The following is an 18931-nucleotide window of genomic DNA, read 5'->3' as shown; positions in this document are numbered from 1 at the left end:
AAAGCCAACAGTTTTGGATGAAAGAGACATTAGAAATGAGAGTGATGAATGATTTTTGCAGTTTCAGTAAAGTGTTGAAGACTTACTGTAATGTGTAATGTTCTATCACTATGAGTTGTTAATGGTGTATGGTAATGTAATAATTTTTTTTATATTTCATTTGTTTTAGTCAGTTCTGAGTTTCATTTATGTCTGTATAGTAGAAGATGCTATGTATCTCGAAACTGTAATCTTGGCACTTACCATTTTGTTCCCCCGAGCTGCTCAATTGTAGAATCAATCCAGTTAACAGTGGTACAGCACCCGAGCTGAGCTACTGTGCCCGGCCGGAGTGACCGCGCGGTTCTAGGCGCTACAGTCTGAAATCGAGCGACCGCTACGGCCGCAGGTTCGAATTTTGCCTCGGGCATGGATGTGTGTGATATCGTTAGGTTAGTTAGTTCTAAGTTCTAGGCGACTGTTGACCTCAGAAGCTATGTCCCATAGGGCTCAGAGCGATGTGAACCATTTTTTTTTATCTACAGTAGCGGACGTACAGCTGAGTTATCACCTACCGAACAAGGTGCATGGCAGTGGGTAAAGCGACAATTTTCACTACAGAATTTAATTTCGTTGAATGGCATTATCCTTCTTGGAAACACAGGCAAAGCACGTCTCTCAGGTAAATTAATGTAAACTTCAAACCGCGAGACAATTGAGTTACTGAACTTGTGTGACGACGTGCTTCCATTTTACGGTTGCGGCGGAAGAACTAGTTTTCACACATCTCAATCTTGGGAACACTCAGAAAAAATTTCTCAGGTTCAAAATGGTTCAAATGGCTCTGAGCACTATGGGACAACTGCTGAGGTCAGCAGTCCCCTAGAACGTAGAACTATTTAAACCTAACTAACCTAAGGACATCACACACATCCATGCCCGAGGAAGGATTCGAACCTGCGACCGTAGCTGTCGCGCGGTTCCAGACTGTAGCGCCTAGAACCGCTCGGCCACTCCGGCCGGCGATTTGTCACGAGTTTTTATATACACTGCTGGCCGTTAAAATTGCTACACCAAATGCAGATGATAAACGGGTATTCATTGGACAAATATATTATACTAGATCTGCCACGTGATTACATTTTCACGCAATTTGGGTGCATAGATCCTGAGAAATCGGTACACAGAACAACCACCTCTGGCAGTAATAACGGCCTTGATAAGCCTGGGCATTGAGCCAAACAGAGCTTGGATGGGTGTACAGGTACAGCTGCCCATACAGCTTCAACATGATACCACAGTTCATCAAGAGTAGTGACTGGGGTATTGTGACTAACCAATTGCTCGGCCACCATTGACCAGATGTTTTCAGTTGGTGAGAGATCTGGAGAATGTGCTAGCCAGGGCAGCAGCCGAACATTTTCTGTATCCAGAAAGGCCCGTACAGGACCTGCAGTGTGCGGTCATGCATTATCCTGCTGAAATGTAGGGTTTTACAGGGATCGAATGAAGGGTAGAGCCACGAGTCGTAACACATCTGAAATGTAACGTCCACTGTTCAAAGTGCCGTCATTGCGAACAAGAGGTGACGGAGACGTGTAACCAACGGCACCCCATACCATCAAGCCGAGAGATACGGCAATATGGCGATGACGAATACGCGCTTCCAATGTGCGTTCACTGCGATGTCGCCAAACTCTGATGCGAGCATCATGATGCTGTAAACAGAACCTGGATTCATCCGAAAAAATGACGTTTTGCCATTCGTGCACCCAGGTTCGTCGTTGAGTACACCATCGCAGGCGCTCCTGTCTGTGATGGAGCGTCAAGGGTAACCGCATCCACGGTCTCCGAGCTGATAGTCCGTGCTGCTGCAAACGTCGTCGAACTGTTCGTGCAGATGGTTGTTGTCTTGCAAACGTCCCCATCTGTTGACTCAGTGATCGAGACATGGCTGCACGATCCGTTACAGCCGTCCGGATAAGATGCCTGTCATCTCGACTGCTAGTGATACGAGGCCGTTGGGATCCAGCACGGCGTTCCGTATTACCCTCCTGAGCCCGCTGATTCCATATTATGCTAACAGTCATTGGATCTCGACCAACGCGAGCAGCAATGTCGCGATACGATAAACCGCAATCGCGCTAGGCTACAATCCGACCTTTATCAAAGTCGGAAACGTGATGGTACGCATTTCTTCTCCTTACACGAGGCATCACAACAACGTTTCACGAGGCAACGCCGGTCAACTACTATTTGAGAAATTGGTTGGAAACTTTCCTCATGTGAGCACGTTGTAGGTGTTGCCACCGGCGCCAACATCATGTGATTGCTCTGAAAAGCTAATCATTTGCATAACACAGCATCTTCTTCCTGCCGGTTAAATTTCGCGTCTGTAGCTAGTCATCTTCAAAATGTAGCAATTTTTACGGAAAGTAGTGTACGTATTTGCACGGGATGGTACTACACATCATTTGTCACCCATTTTCCGAAAAATGTAAATTCCAAAACGTGACATCGCTGTGATAATAGCAGCAGCTAGCTAATCACTGACGTCGCAGCTACCACACGACTCGAATGCACCGTTTCAGCGCTCATTCAGTTTATTGGAATTTCATTTCCTTTCTTATAAAACGATACTGAAATTCAAGAGGTAAACAAGCCTGTTAGGAGCACAGAATGACATAATTAATCATTTAAGACAATTTCCAGAAAAGAGTCAAATAGCCTATTCTGTGTCCTGTCAGTGGGGGTACAGTGCCGGCACAGGGGTAAACATTTGTGACTTGCACAAGTCTGAGGCACCCCAGTGAATCAGCGGACTGAATCGTTTAACCCTCCAAGTACCACTGTGGTCAATATTATGACCGCTAAGCAATTCGGAATTATACATAACCCATATGTCTTCCGGGTAGTGAGTAACGTGAAAGCACTTAACATCTGACCGCTTGAGGTGACAGGTCGACCAACATACAACAGAAAATCCTAGTGGAACACGAAAGCTGTATGAACGCTCTAGGAAGTGAAAGTGCCGTGCATGTGTGGCGGGAGGTGTTGGACCTGTTTCATGCTTGCTTCGGGGAAAAAAATATATTACTTTTTCCCTCCTGAGACAGTTGTATCCAACGATATTTTGTTTATTTTTATGTTCACAGCACAAAAAATAACTTATTGATGGTTTTTGCACCGACAAAGGACTGTCCCCATCGCAGCGCCCTCAGATTTTGTGGTAAGATGAACGCAGTTCAAGCATATAAACAGGAAGGGGATGTACTGAACTGTGGAAAAAGACGCAAAATACAAATAGTGACGGGTCCAAGGTCATGATGTGCAACATGGGGAATAAGAACAACCGTAGTGTCGGGGTTATGGGGTCACTGTTGTGGACTGAAAAGCAGCAGATCTGTATTCAAATCTCCCTCGTGCACATTTTTTCATTTTTTTTCACAAAATTAATGAAGTGTCCACCAGTTTACTGACGTGTCTGTTCTCTCGTTTCGAGTACAGATACTTTGTTTTACACCTTCAAAGCTATACAGGACAGAAGGATCAGCCATTGTACAACTTGTATGTAGGGGTAGACGTGGTTACCAAGCCTGCAGGTTCTACACCTCTTGGGCAACCGTTAGATGTGTTTGACGTTAGACAAGTGAAATACTTCGTGGAAAGATTCTAAGATTTGGTAAAGCTGCGCAGATACGAAAGAAGCAGTACGGGATCGTGCGTCTATTATCGTAGTCGAAGCACTCACATACAGGTTAGTCCATGGATAGAAACCGGACCAAATATCTCACGAAATAAGCATCAAATAAAAAAACTACAAAGACGGAAAGTCGCCTACCTTGAAGGGGGAAACCAGATGGCGCTATGGTGGGCCCGGTATATGGTGCTGCCATAGGTCAAACGGAAGTCAACTGCGTTGTTTTAAAAATAGAACCCCCATTTTTTTCATACTCGTGTAGTACGTAAAGAAATATCTATGTTTTAGTTAGACCACTTTTTTCGCTTTGTGATAGATGGCACTGTAACAGTCACAAACGCGTAAGTACGTGGTATCAAGTGACATTCCGCCATTGCGGACGGTATTTGCTTCGTGATACAATACGCGTGTTAAAACGAACCGTTTACCAGTTACGGAAAAGGTTGATATCATGTTGATATATTGCTATTGTGAGCAAAATGCCCAACGGGCGTGTGCTATGTATGCTGCTCGGTATCCTGGACGACATCATCCAAGTGTCGGGAGCGTTCGCCGGATAGTTACGTTATTTAAGGAAACAGGAAGTATTCAGCCACATGTGAAACGTCAACCACGACCTCCTACAAATGATTATGCCTTAGCAGATGTTTTAGCTGCTGTCGCGGCTAATCCGCACATCAGTAGCAGACAAATTGCGCGAGAATCGGGAATCTCAAAAACGTCGGTGTTGAGAATGATACATCAACATCGACTGCACCTGTACCATATTTCTCTGCACCAGGAATTGCATGGCGACGACATTGAACGTCGTGTACAGTTCTGTCACTGGGCACAAGAGAAATTACGACGATGACAAATTTTTTGCACGCGTTCTGTTTAGCGACGAAGCGTCATTCACCAACAGCGGTAACGTAATCGGCGGAAAATTCACGATGGTTGCGACAAGTGGAACATCAGCGACCTTGGCGGGTTAGTGTATGGTGCGGCATTATGGGAGAAAGGATAATTGGCCCCCATTTCATCGATGGCAAACGAAATCGTGCAATGTATGCTGATTTCCTACGTAATGTTCTACCGATGTTACTGCAAGATGTTTGACTGCATGACAGAATGGCGATGTACTTCCAACATGATGGATGTCCGGCACATAGCTCGCGTGCGGTTGAAGCGGTATTGAATAGCATCTTTCATGACAGGTTTATTGGTCGTCGAAGCAGGTTCACCGCATCTCACGTCCCCAGATTTCTTTCTGTGGGGAAAGTTGAAGGATATTTGCTATCGTGATCCACCGACAACGCCTGACAACATGCGTCAGCGCATTGTCAACGCATGTGCGAACATTACGGAAGGCGAACTACTCGCTGTTGAGAGGAATGTCGTTACAGGTATTACCAAATGCATTGAGGTTGACGGACAACATTTTGACCATTTATTGCATTAGTGTGGTGTTTACAGGTAATCACTCTATAACAGCATGCGTTCTCAGAAATGATAAGTTCACAAAGGTACATGTGACACATTGGAACAAGCGAAATAAAATGTTCAAACGTACCTACGGTCTGTATTTTAATTTAAAATACCCACCTGCTACCAAATGTTCGTCTAAAATTGTGAGCCGTATGTTTGTGGCTATTACAGCGCCATCTGTCACAAAGCGAAAAAAGTGGTTCAACTAAATCATTCATATTTTTTTACGTACTACACGAATGTGTAATAAGAAATGGAGGTTTCTATATATATATTTTTTAAGCAGTTGATATCCGTTTCACCGATGACAGCGCCATCTAGGGGGCCATCCATAGCGCCATCTGCTTTCCACCTTCAATGTAGACAAGTTTCGTTCTTTGTAGTTTTTTTGTTTGACACTTATTTCGTGAGATATTTGGCCCAGTCACGATCAATGGACCACCCTGTGTATGGAAGTGACGTAAGTAATAAGGTAGTGATAAGCAATAGTGTTGCGTATACAAGGTCTAAAAGGGCAGTGCATTGTTGGATATGTCATTTGTTCTCAGATTACTGAGGTGAAAATGTGTTACGGCCGAACGACGGGAATTAAACCTTCTAATACTGTGGCGTCTCTAATGACCCCAGGCCATAATTTTCTGTAAAATATACCTTATTTCCTATTCCTAAAAATTATGAAAAATTCGGACTATTCCTAAATTAGGTAATGGGTTCATAATATATTACTATAACTCTTTGAAAATATTTAGTATTGCAGAAAATCAAGAAAGAACCACTGAATACCATCGGGGTCAAATGCGACCCCAATGCTCTCTTGCCGTATTATTACCCAATAATGCTGCATTGAACCCATAACTGTTGCTGTATTTCCTTTGTTTTATTCTTGTAAATATTGTTGTAACGTGTGATTGTTGCCAATACTTTATAAGCCGACAGTTATTTGTGCCATACACGTGGACACTACTATTGCGTGTGTTGCATTTAGTGGAAAATGTCTCGTCACCTTTCCGAAAACGAAGTGCTTAAAACATTACTGCAGGATAACCCTCTATCTGGAGAATCAAGTAGTGATATCAGCGATATAGTTTCTGATGTCTCATGCAGCGATGGAGAAATTGTCGTCTTAGAAGACGGAAGTTCAGAAGAAGCTTTGGACTGCGCAGATGTCCATCCTGAACAGGAAGTAACACATATTTCTGACTTGTGGCATTACGTGGTAGATGTCCATTTCAGCAATATATTCCTTCAAAACCAGGAAAATATTGATTGAAATTATGGGCTGTATGTGATAGTGCAACGTCTTACGTTCTCAATCTCCAAGTTTACACTGGTCAACAAGAAAATGATGGTGGTGGTGGTTAGTGTTTAACGTCCCGTCGACAACGAGGTCATTAGAGACGGAGAGCAAGATCGGCTTAGGGAAGGATTGGGAAGGAAATCGGCCGTGCCCTTTCAAAGGAACCATCCCGGCATTTGCCTGAAACGATTTAGAGATATCACGGAAAACCTTAATCAGGATGGCCGGGTACGGGATTGAACCGTCGTCCTCCCGAATGCGAGTCCAGTGTGCTAACCACTGCGCCAGCTCGCTCGGTTCAAGAAAACGAATCTCGTGAAGTTGGTCAAGGCAAGGGAGTTGCTTTAGATATGGTGAAAGGCTTAGAAAACAGTGGCAGAAATGTAACAACTGAAATTTTTTTCACTAGCCTTAGTTTGGCGAGAGAACTTCTGAAAATCAATCTCACACTCTTAGGAACAATTAGAAAAAATAAAGGAGAACTACCACATGCTTTCACTCAGACCAAAGGTCGAGTCAAATATTCGTCTATTTTTTGATTACAAGAGAATTCTTCAAATGTTTAATATTGTCCGAAAAAGGGAAAAGTCGTACCTTTGCTCAGTACAGTGCATTCAAGGAAGGAAATGGAAGATTGTGAAGAATGCAAGCCAGTAATGATTCTGGATTACAATAAAACAAAATCAGGAGTAGATCCCATGGACAAGCTGGTTAGAACGTACACTACAAAGAGGGTGAGCAGAAGGTGGCCAATGGCATTATTTATCTTGACTTCCGGAAGGCGTTCGATACAGTTCCGCACTGTCGCCTGATAAACAAAGTAAGAGCCTACGGAATATCAGACCAGCTCTGTGGCTGGATTGAAGAGTTATTAGCAAACAGAACGCAGAATGTTGTTATCAATGGAGAGACGTCTACAGACATTAAAGTAACCGCTGGCGTGCCACAGGGGAGTGTTATGGGACCATTGCTTTTCACAATATATATAAATGACCTAGTAGATAGTGTCGGAAGTTCCATTCGGCTTTTCGCGGATGATGCTGTAGTATACAGAGAACTTGCAGCATTAGAAAATTGCAGCGAAATGCAGGAAGACTTGCAGCAGATAGGCCCTTGGTGCAGGGAGTGGCAACTGACCCTTAACATAGAAAAATGTGATGTATTGCGAATACATAGAAAGAAGGATCCTTTATAGTATGGTTATATGATAGCGGAACAAACACTGGTAGCAGTTGCTTCTGTAAAATATCTGGGAGTATGCGTGCGGTACGATTTGAAGTGGAATGATCATATAAAATTAATTGTTGGTAAGGCGGGTGCCAGGTTGAGATTCATTGGGAGAGTCCTTAGAAAATGTAGTCCATCAAGAAAGGAGGTGGCTTACAAAACACGCGTTCGACCTATACTTGAGTATTGCTCTTCAGTGTGGGATCCGTACCAGATCCGGTTGACGGAGGAGATAGAGAAGATGCAAAGAAGAGCGGCGCGTTTCGTCACAGGGTTATTTGGTAACCGTGATAGCGTTACGGAGATGTTTAACAAACTCAAGTGGCAGACTCTGCAAGAGAGGCGCTCTGCATCGCGGTGTAGCTTGCTCGCCAGGTTTCGAGAGGGTGCGTTTCTGGATGAGGTATCGAAAATACTGCTTCCCCCTACGTATACTTCCCGAGGAGATCACGAATTTAAAGTTAGAGAGTTTAGAGCGCGCACGGAGGTTTTCAGACAGTCGTTCTTCCCGCGAACCATACGCAACTGGAACAGGAAAGGGAGGTTATGACAGTGGCACGTAAAGTGCCCTCCGCCATACACCGTTAGGTGGTTTGCGGAGTGTAAATGCAGATGTAGATGTAGATGTACATTGATATAGTGCACTGAATGCATTTATCATTTGGCTACATCTTACACTAGACTGGGCACAAAGGACCAACTACAAGAGACAGGCATTTCTCATAGCCTTAGGAAAGCAGCTCGTCGGAAGAAAGCCAGAAAAAATTATTTCCGCAGTGCTTCCATCAACAGTACAACCAAAAAAAGGTCTGAGGATAAAAAATTTTACCCATAAATGTTCAAAATGTGGATGCTCTGTGTGTAAAAACCACTCTGCAATTTATTGCTGTAAGTGTAATGCGTCATCAATGTCAATTCGGAATTTAATCAAAAATGTTTGTAGTTTCATGAGAATAGTTCGTAAATTTTACTGAAACAAATAATTTAAAAAATATGCATTTTAATTTAATGTAATGTCACTGACATCGTGTTTTAGATTGTGGAAAAAAAAGGAATGTGATTTTATCCTACCATTATTACTCGGTATTAGAAGGGTCAAAAGACATTGAAAGCGGAATGGACGTTGGAGCTACACGCATGGTACATTTCATAGTGATTATAATTATGTAATCCACTGTTACGATATCCCCAGTGTCAACAGTGTGCTGAGAATATGAAATGTCAGACATTATCTCTCACAACGGACAACGCAGTGGCCGACGGCCTTTACTAAACTACCGGGAGAAGCGGCGTTTGCGGAGTGTTGTCAGTGGTAGCAGACAAGCAACGCTGCGCGGAATAACCCCAGAATCAATGCGGGACGTACGACGGACGTAGGCGTTTGGACAGTGCGGGAAAATCTGTCGTTAATGGGTAGTGGGCGACCAACGCTAATGCTTTTGCCAAGGGCACGAAATTGACTGGGCTGGTGACCATATTGATTGGACATTTGATGATTGAAAAACAGTGGCCTCGTCAGAGGAGTCCCGATTTCAGATATTAAGTGCTGATGGTAGGGTCGAAACGTGGCGCAGATCCTTCGAAGCCATGGACCCAAGTTGTCAACAAGGCTCTGTGCAAGCTGGTAATGGCTCTGTAATAGTGTGGGCTGTGTTTACATCGAATGGACTGGATCTTCTGGTCCAACAGAACCTATCGTTGTTGTGGTCTTCAGTCCTGAGACTGCTTCGATGCAGCTCCCCATGCTACTCTATCCTGTGCAAGCTGCTTCATCTCCCAGTACCTACTGCAACCTACATCCCTCTGAATCTGCTTAGTGTATTCATCTCCTGCTCTCCTTCAACGATTTTTACCCTCCACGCTGACATCCAATACTAAATTGGAAATCCCTTGATGCCTCAGAACATGTCGTACCAGCCGATCCCTTCTTCTAGTCAAGTTGTACCACAAACTCCTATTCTTCCTAATTCTATTCAATACCTCCGCATTAGTTACGTGATCTACCCATCTAATCTTAAAATTCTTCTGTAACACCACATTTCGAAAGCTTCTATTCCTGTCTTGTCTAAACTATTTATCGTCCACGTTTCACTTCCATACACGGCTACACTTCATACAAATACTTTCCGAAACGGTCTCCTGACACTTAAATCTACACTCGATGTTAACAAATTTCTCTGCTTCAGAAACGCTTTCCTTGCCATTGCCGGTCTACATTTTATATCCTCTCTACTTCGACCATCATCGGTTATTTTGCTCCCTAAACAGCAAAACGCCTTTACTACTTGAAGTGTCTCATTTCCTAATCTAATTCCCTCAGCATCACACGACTTAATTCGACTACATTCCATTTTCCTGGTTTTGCTTTTGTTGATATTCATCTTATATCCTCCTTTCAAGACACAGTCCATTCCGTTCAATTGCTCTTCCAAGTCCTTTGCTGTCTCTAACAGAATTACAATGTCATCGGCGAACCTCAAAGTTTTAATTTCTTCTCCATGGATGTTAATACCTACTCCGAATTTTTCTTTTGTTTCCTTCATTGCTTGCTCAATATACAGCTTGAATAACACCGGCGAGAGGCTTCAACCCTGACTCACTCCCATCCCAACCACTGCTTCCCTTTCACGGCCCTCGACTGTTATAACTGCCATGTAGCCTTTCGCTCCCTGTATTTTACCCCTGCCACCTTGAGAATTTAAAAGACGGTATTCCAGTCAACATTGTCAAACGCTTTCTCTAAGTCTACAAATGCTAAAAACGTAGGTTTGCCTTTCCTTAATCTATCTTCAACGATAAGCCGTAGGATCAGTATTGCCTCACGTGTTTCAATATTTCTACGGAATCCAAACTGATTTTCCACGAGGTCGACTTCTACTAGTTTTTCCATTCGTCTGTAAAGAATTCGCGTTAGTATTTTGCAGCCGTGACTTATTAAACTGATAGTTCGGTAATTTTCACATCTGTCCACACCCGCTATCTTTGGGATTGGAATTATTATATTCTTCTTGAAGCCCGAGGGTATTTCACCTGTCTCATACATTTTGCTCACTACAGGCTAGAGTTTTGTCAGGATTGGCTCTCCAAAGGCTGTCAGTAGCTCTAATGGAATGTTGCCTACTCCTGGGGCCTTGTTTCGACTCAGGTCTTTCAGTGCTCTGTCAAATTCTTCACGCAGTATCCTATCTCCCATTTCATATTCATCTACATCCTCTTCCACTTCCACTATATTGCCCTCAATCATTGACAGGAATTGGCTATGTTCGGCAACGTGGAGATAATTATTGCCATTCATGGACTTCATGTTCGCAGACGACGATGGGATTTTTAACGATGACAATGCGCCATGACAGCGGGCTACAGTTCTTCGCGATTTGTTCCCGACAATTCGAGTAAACAATCCCCCCCCACATAGCCCATCATGAATCCCACCGAACACACACGGCGCGTAATCGAGACCTTAGTTCGTGCACAAAATCCTGCACGGTAAACACTTCCACATTTATCAACGGCTATAGAGGGATCATGGCTCAATATTTCTGGACGGAGCTTCCAACCAGTTACTCCCTACGCCAGGCACTTTTCAATGATTTCTGTCACCTCATCGTATTATTTTTCCGCTGCTAAAATGAATGCTTGCCAATTAAGTACGCGAAACAACTTGCCCCCTTCTAACACCCGTGTACCGCAAGTCTCTAGAAGAACGGAAGGTTGCAATTGATTGGAAAAGAGCACAGGTAGTCCCAGTCTTCAAGAAGGGTCGTCGAGCAGATGGGGAAAACTATAGGCCTATATCTCTGACATCGATCTGTTGTAGAATTTTAGAACATGTTTTTTGTTCGCCTAACATGTCATTTCTGGAAACCCAATATCTACTCTTTAGGAATCAACATGAATACCGGAAATAGCGATCGTGTGAGACCCAACTCGCTCTATTTGTTCACGAGACCCAGTAAATATTATATAGAGGCTCCCAGGTAGACATCATTTTCCTTGACTTCCGGAAGGCGTTAGATTCAGTTCAGCAGTGTCGCCTGATAAACAAAGTAAGAGCCTACGGGATATCAGACCAGCTGTGTGGCTCGATTGAAGAGTTTTTAGCAAACAGAACACAGCATGTTGTTCTCAGTGGAAAGACGTCTACAGACGTTAAAGCAACCTCTGACGTGCCACAGGAGAGTGTTATGGGACCATTGTTTTTCGCAATACAAATAAATGACCTAGTAGATAATGTCGGCCGGCCGGAGTGGCCGTGAGGTTCTAGGCGCCTAGAACCGAGCGACAGCAACGGTCGCAAGGTTCGCATCCTGTCTCGGGGATGGATGTGTGTGATGTCCTTAGGTTAGTTAGTTTTAATTAGTTCTAGGTTCTAGGCGAATGATGACCTCAGAAATTAAGTCGCATAGTGCTCAAGGCCATTTGAACCATTTGAACCAAGATAATGTCGTAAGTTGCGTGCGGATTTTCGCGGATGATGCTGTAGTACACAGAGATGTTGCAGCATTAGAAAACTGCAGCGAAAAGCAGGAAGATCTGCAGCGGATAGGCACTTGGTGCAGGGAGTGGCAACTGACCCTAAACATACGCAAATATATTGTATTGTGAATACACAGAAAAAAGGATCCCTTGTTGTATGGTTATATGGTAGCGGAACAAACACTGGTTGCAGTTACTTCTGTAAAATATTTCAAGTGAAATGATCATATAAAATTAATTGTTGGTAAGGCGGGTGCCAGGTTGAGATTCATTGGGAGAGTCCTTAGAAAATGTAGTCCATCAACAATACTTGAGTATTGCTCATCAGTGTGGGATCCGTACGAGGGCGCGTTGGCAGAGGAGATGGAGAAGATCCAAAGAAGAGTGGCGCGTTTCGTCACAGGGTTATTTGGTAACCGTGATAGCGTTACGGAGATGTTTAACAAACTCAAGTAGCAGACTCTGCAAGAGAGGCGCTCTGCATCGCGGTGTAGCTTGGTGTCCAGGTTTCGAGAGGGCGCGTTTCTGGGTGACGTATCGAATATATTGCTTCCCCCTACTCATACCTTCCGAGGAGATCACGAATGTAGAATTATAGACATTAGAGCGAACACGGAGGCTTTCATGCAGTCGTTCTTCCCGCTATCCATACGTGACTGGAACAGGAAAGGGAGATAATGCAGTGGTACGTAAAGTGCCCTCCGCCACACACCGTTGGGTGGCTTGCGGAGTATAAATGTAGATGTAGATGTAGATGTAGATGTACATAACATTCAGACTAGTGCTTCAGTACTGCCAAACCTTTCTCCTATCGACGCAGAAATCTACCGACAACATATTTAGTGTCGCATTGGGACCGTGCTGTACAAGTTCCGTGCGATACCAACAAGTTTCGCTGGTGAAGTATCTGTCAGTGTTTGTCAGCACTGGAGCCGCTAGCAGCTGCTTCTGCCAAGCCACAGCCGACGCACCAAGTGAAACCGCTGCCAAGGTCTCCGAGCTATTTCCGCTTGTGCTTGCTGCGCCAGCGAAAGACGTCACATCTGGCTGGTGGGGTCAAGGGAGATAGATTAGTCATACGCTTCAGTCAGCCACAGGATCAACTTACACGGCATCTCGGTGCTGCAGAGTGCAGTGAGCCATTACGAACCAATAAAAGCTACGGCTGTTGTCTATTTTCCGCAGTAATGCCGGAGTGCCGATCATTAAAGCAACGGCGTTTTTCTTTGTGGCGAGATTGTTCAGCGACATGTTAAACACCAGCTTTCTCCTCCGCATCCCGAAATACTTCCAGAATAAAATTTTCACTCTGCAGCGGAGTGTGCGCTGATATGAAACTTCCTGTCAGACTAAAACTGTGTGCCGCACCGAAACTCGAACTCGGGACCTTCGCCTTTCGTGGGCAAGTGCTCCACTATTTGAGCTACCCAAGCACGACTCGCGAGTCGAAATTTTCTCTGCAGCGGAGTGTGCGCTGATATGAAACTTCCTGGCAGACTAAAACTGTGTGCCGGACCGAGACTCGAACTCGGGACCTTTGCCTTTCGCAGGCAAGTGCTCTACCAACTGCGCTGCCCAAGCACGACTCGGGAGTCCTCCTCACAGCTATAATTTCCTCAGTACCTTCTCTCCGACCTTCCAAACTTCACAGAAGCTCTCCTGCGAAATTTTCAGAACTAGCACTGCTGGAAGAGAGGATATTGCGTTGACATGGCTTAGCCACAGGTAGGAGAGGAGGTGCCAGCGGAATTAAAGCTATGAAGACAGGTCGTGAATCGTGCTTGGGTAGCTAGGATGGTAGGGCACTTGCCCATGAAAGCCAAAGGTCCCGAGTCCGAATCCCGGTCCGGCATTACAGTTTCAATCTGCTACCAAGTGTCAAAATACTTTGTTGACATCCACGTACATAGGGAGAAACGACCATCGTAATTATGTACGAGAAAAGCGAGATTTCGGCGAAAGATTTAACTGTTCATTTTTCCCACATGATATTCCAACTTGCAATTGTCTGGAATTTCTTTTCCCAGTCCAGGAATTATTTATCGCCATAAGAATTGACTCACTGTATTCCTAGCATATGCACAGCCTAGCGTGAACTAATGCAAAAAAAGAGGAAACAACTGCGAATATACGCAAGCTGAAATATTTGGAGAAAAGTAGTATTATAATTTCTGGAATGCCTCGAAGCAAACGGTCTGTTGAGTCATAAACTGCACGGATACGGAAAATATCGGAATTGAGGAATACCACTGGTTTCTTATTCACAAGGTTTCTATATTTACATCTACATAGATACTCTGCAAATCACACCTAAGTGCCTAACAGAGGGTTCATCGGACCAGCTTCACAATAGTTCTGTTTATTCCATTCTTGAACATCGCGCGGAAAAAAAAAACGAACATCTATATCTTTCCCTGCGGGTTCTGATTTCTCTTATTTTACTATGATTATCATTTCTCCCTATGGAGGTCGGCGTCAACAAAATATTATCGCATTCGGCGGAGAAAGTCGGTGATTGAAACTTCGGGAGAAGATTCCGCCGCAGTGATAAACGCCTTTTTAAAAATGATGTCGACTCCAACTCGTATACTATGTCCGAGACTCTCTCTCCCCTATTTCGGGATAATACGAAACGTGCTGCTTTTCTACGAACTTTCTCGATGTTCCCCGTTAATCCTATCTGGTAAGGATCCAAGACGGCGCAGCAAACGTTTTGTGTATGTTTATACCAGAACGCTGCTATTTTTTGAGGCTTGATTCAAGAGTTGTGTTTTTACAAAATAAGCTTATTTCGACTGCAATGCCGATTTCCTGTGATTTACAATTATACAGCGCTATTAACTTATACAATTTTTACGATATACATCTTACTGGTTTGTAACAATGTGTCGAATACTTACTTCCCTACCTGATCTTAGAAGTTGCAGCTGTCAAATATTCTGAGTATTGCATTTGTAGCACAGACTGAGTTTTATATATTCTCAATAGTACATGTTGTTCATTAATTTTTGTTTAACTTCTCGTTTTCTATCAATCTGACAGCATTACTTGACAGAAGTCAGGGATGTTGTATCGTCACATATTTATCGTTTTCAGCTATGGAACTGTGCTTTGGCTACAGATTCATCATATAGATCTGTGTGAGTATGTCTTTGCTTGTCATGTTATCTATAACTTGGTTCCAAAATTTCGAAAAATTTGCAATAAAATTTATGCCTAAGTTCGAGTTTGTTCGTTTAGGACTTGGCTTGGTGTGTTCGTGTGTGTGTGTGTGTGTGTGTGTATGTATGTGGTTTTGTGTGTATGTGTGTGTGTGTGTGTGTGTGTGTGTGTGTGTGTGTGTGTGTGTGTGTGTGTGTGTGTGTGTTTGTGTGTGGCTATTTTTCATTTCTTCTAAAAGGATCATTATTGCGCGTTTAGGTATTATATATACGAACTGAAATGCACGGACGAACTGGTTCACGTTATTGTTTTCTCTTTCCACATTAGCAGAAAATTGTAGAGCGATTTGTCGTGCTCAATGTGATATTTTCTGGATATACGATCAGGAAATATCGTTCTGTTCGGCCTATACATAATGTTTCACAGTCATTACAATTGATTTTATTAATGCGTACGTGTACATTGTTGATTTTGTTTTAGTGGAATGGATTTTTAGTTTTAAATTGTGTACGGTACGGTATGTAAATATTACTGCAGTATTTTTTAATAATGAATTTAGCTCCTGTGATATATTTCTATGTATGTTCGTGGTACATAAGGGATCTTCCGATTTGTTGGTGTTTCTCGAGTTAATTTTATGACAGCATGAATTCGGGCACGTGTAGGATTTTTATATTTCCACATCTCTGCCTACACATGTTGTTGTTGTTGTGGTCTTCAGTTCTAAGACTGGTTTGATGCAGTTCTCTATGCTACTCTATCTGTGCAAGCTTCTTCATCTCCCAGTACCTACTGCAACCTACATCCTTCTGAATCTGCTTAGTGTAGTCATCTCTTGGTCTCCCTCTACGATTTTTACCCTCCACGCTGCCCTCCAATAAGAAATTGGTGATCCCTTGATGCCTCAGAACATGTCCTACAAACCGATCCTTTCTTTTGGTCAAGTTGTGCCACAAACTTCTCTTCTCCCCAATCCGATTCAATACTTCCTCATTAGTTATGTGATCTACCCTTCTAATCTTCAGCATTCTTCTGTAGCACCACATTTCGAAACCCTCTATTCTCTTCTTGTCCAAACTATGTATCGTCCATGATTCACTTCCATACATGGCTACACACCATACAAATACTTTCAGAAATGACTTCCTGACACTTAAATCTATACTCGATGTTAACAAATTTCTCATGTTCAGAAACGCTTTCCTTGCCATTGTCAGTCTACTTTTTATATCCTCTCTACTTCGACCATCATCAGTTATTTTTCTCCCCAAATAGCAAAACTCTTTTACTAGTTTTCGTTTCCTAATCGAATTCCCTCAGCATCACCCGACTTAATTCGACTAGATTCCATTATCCTCGTTTTGCTTTTGTTGATGATCATCTTATATCCTCCTTTCAAGACACTGTCCATTCCGTTTAACTGCTCTTTCAAGTCCTTTGCTGTCTCTGACAGAATTACGATGTCATCGGCGAAACTCAAAGTTTTTATTTCTTCTCCATGGACTTTAATACCTACTCCGAATTTTTCTTTTGTTTCCTTCACTGTTTGCTCAATATACAGATTGAATAACATCGGGGAGAGGTTACAACCCTGTCTCACTCCCTTCCCAAACACTGCTTCCCTTTCATGTCCCTCGACTCTAATAACTGCCATCTGGTTTCTGTACAAATTGTAAATAGCCTTTCGCTCCCTGTATTTTACCCCTGCCACCTTCAGAATTTGAAAGAGAGTATTCCAGTCAACATTGTCAAAAGCTTTCTCTAAGTCTACAAATGCTAGAAACGTAGGTTTGCCCTTCATTAACCTAGCTTCTAAGGAAAGTCGTAGGGACAGTATTGCCTCACGTGTTCCAACGTTTCTACGGAATCCAATCTGATCTTCCCCGAGGTCGGCTTCTACTAGTTTTTCCATTCGTCTGTAAAGAATTCGAGTTAGTATTTTGCAGCTGTAACTGATTAAACTGATAGTTGAGGGTATTTCGCCTGTCTCATACATCTTGCTCACCAGCTGGTAGAGTTTTGTCAGGACTGGCTCTCCCAAGGCCGTCAGTAGTTCCAATGGAATGTTGTCTACTCCGGGGACCTTGTTTCGACTCAGGTCTTTGAGTGCTCTGTCAAACTCTTCACGCAGTATCGTATCTCCCATCTTCATCTACATCCTCTTCCATTTCCATAATATTGTCCTCAAGTACATCGCCCTTGTATAGACCCTCTATATACTACTTCCACCTTTCTGCTTTCCCTTCTTTGCTTGGAACTGGGTTTCCATCTGAGCTCTTAATATTCATTCAAGTGGTCCTCTTTTCTCCAAAGGTCTCTTTAATTTTCCTGTAGGCACTATCTATCTTACCCCTAGTGAGATAAGCCTCTACATCCTTACATTTGTGCTCTAGCCATCCCTGCTTAGCCATTTTGCACTTCCTGTCGATCTCATTTTTGAGACGTTTGTATTCCTTTTTGCCTGCTTCATTTACTGCTTTTTTGTATTTTCTACTTTCATCAATTAAATTCTATATTTCTTCTGTTACCCAAGGATTTCTACTAGCCCTCGTCTTTTTAACTACTTGATCCTCTGCTGCCTTCACTACTTCATCCCTCAAAGCTACCCATTCTTCTTCTATTGTATTTCTTTCCCCCATTCCTGTCAATTGCTCCCTTATGCTCTCCTTGAAACTCTGTACAACCTCTGGTTCTTTTAGTTTATCCATGTCCCATCTCCTTAAATTCCCACCTTTTTGCAATTTCTTCCGTTTTAATCTACAAGTCATAACCAATAGATTGTGGTCAGAGTCCACATCTGCCCCTGGAAATGTCTTACAATTTAAACCCTGGTTCCTAAATCTCTGTCGTACCATTATATAATCTATCTGACACTTTTTAGTATCTCCAGGCTTCTTCCATGTATACAGCCTTCTTTTATGATTCTTGAACCAAGTGTTAGCTATGATTAAGTTGTGCTCTGTGCAAAATTCTACCAGGCGACTTCCTCTTTCATTTCTTTGCCCCAGTCCATATTCACCAACTACGTTTCCTTCTCTCCCTTTTCCTACTGCCGAATTCCACTCATCCATGACTATTAAATTTTCGTCACCCTTCACTATCTGAATAATTTCTTTTATTTTATTATACGTTTCTTCAATTTCTTCGTCATCTGCAGAGCTAGTTGGCATATAAACTTGTACTACTGTAGTAGGTGTGGGCTTCGTATCTATCTTGGCCACAATAATCCGTTCATTAAGTTGTTTGTAGTAGCTTACCCGCATTCCTATTTTCCTAATCATTATTAAACCTACTCCTGCATTACCCCTATTTGATTTTGTGTTTATAACCCTCTGGTCACCTGACTCCTGCCACCGAAGTTCACTAATTCCCACATAAATAAAAGTAAATGTCGGTAGACTAGGGCCTCCCGTCGGGTAGACGGTTCGCCTGGTGCAAGTCTTGCCATTTGACACCACTTCGGCGACTTGCGTGTGGATGTGGATGAAATAATGATGATTAGGACAACCCAACACCCAGTCCCTGGGCGGAGAAAATCTCCAGTACAGCTGGGAATCGAACCAGGGCCCATAAGATTGACATTCTGTCGCGCTAACAAATAAGCTACCGATGGCGGACATACA

At 43.1% G+C, this 18931-nt stretch overlaps 1 protein-coding gene across 1 annotated transcript in view; it reads left to right on the top strand.

Annotated features, from left to right (window-relative positions):
* LOC126293614 (uncharacterized) overlaps window positions 1–18931 on the top strand; it is a 69944-nt gene that overhangs the window by 27415 nt on the left and 23598 nt on the right. The window lies entirely within an intron of this gene.

The sequence above is a fragment of the Schistocerca gregaria genome, chromosome 10, assembly GCF_023897955.1.
Source record: "Schistocerca gregaria isolate iqSchGreg1 chromosome 10, iqSchGreg1.2, whole genome shotgun sequence".
NCBI classification, from domain to species: Eukaryota; Metazoa; Arthropoda; class Insecta; order Orthoptera; family Acrididae; genus Schistocerca; species Schistocerca gregaria.
This window is presented reverse-complemented; position numbering and strand designations above follow the sequence as displayed.